The following is a 787-nucleotide window of genomic DNA, read 5'->3' as shown; positions in this document are numbered from 1 at the left end:
CAGTGTGCGCCTGGGCACCCGCACCTGGGCACAGGGACAGGAGGGTTTGGGGCTGCCAAGGGGATCCAGAGCTGGGGCACAGCGTGGGGCACCGCCAGACCCCCCAGCCCCGAGCAGGGACAGAGAGATGTCCCCATCCCTCACCCCCCGGGGCAGCTGGCCCTGCTGGGGACTGCGGGATGGGCAAAGCCCAGGGGTCCTGGGACGTGCTGGAGTAAAACAGACCCTTTGGCTGGGGATAAAAGCCAGATGGAGGGGAGGCAGTGAGAGAAGAGCCCCAGACACCCGTGGGCACCGGGAAGGATTGCCAGTGGTGTGGGGGAGCGTGCTGTGGGAAAGGCGTGGGGCCTGTGTGGGGCCCCCACTCACCCGGGGCTCTCCAGAGCAGGAGCAGCATCAGGCAGGCGAGAGGCAGCGCCTGTGTCGCTGGAGCCATGGTGATTCCCACGGCACGCTCCCCGATGGCTCAGCTTGGCTCCACTCAGCTTGGCTAGGCTTGGCTTGGCTCCACTCAGCTTGGCTAGGCTTGGCTTGGCTCAGCTCGGCTCGGCTCAGCTCGGATTGGCTCAGCTTGGCTTGGCTCGGTGCAGCTCAGCTCAGCTTGGCTCACCTTGGCTCAACTCAGTTCAGATCAGCATGGTGCAGTTCAGCTCAGCTTGCCTTGGCTTGGCTTGGCTCAGCTCAGCTGGGCTCGGCTCGGCTCAGCTCGGTTCGGCTCGGCTCGGCTTGGCTCAGCTCGGCTCGGCTCAGCTCAGCTGGGCTCGGCTCTCTCCGGGCAAAGGGGAAG

General features: G+C 66.1%; 1 long non-coding RNA gene across 1 annotated transcript; it reads right to left on the bottom strand.

The window, feature by feature from the left end:
• On the bottom strand, positions 1-719 carry LOC118451878. The gene is made up of 3 exons (XR_004841459.1): positions 611-719; positions 370-500; positions 1-24 (listed from the first exon to the last, which is right to left on the bottom strand). It is a non-coding gene; the product is annotated as an uncharacterized LOC118451878 (long non-coding RNA).
• Between the last annotated feature and the right edge of the window lie 68 nt (positions 720-787).

This window comes from Egretta garzetta, unplaced genomic scaffold (genome assembly GCF_000687185.1).
Source record: "Egretta garzetta isolate BGI_Z169 unplaced genomic scaffold, ASM68718v1 scaffold223, whole genome shotgun sequence".
NCBI lineage: Eukaryota > Metazoa > Chordata > Aves > Pelecaniformes > Ardeidae > Egretta > Egretta garzetta.
Note: the sequence above shows the minus strand (reverse complement) of the source record. Positions and strands in the feature narration are given on the sequence as shown.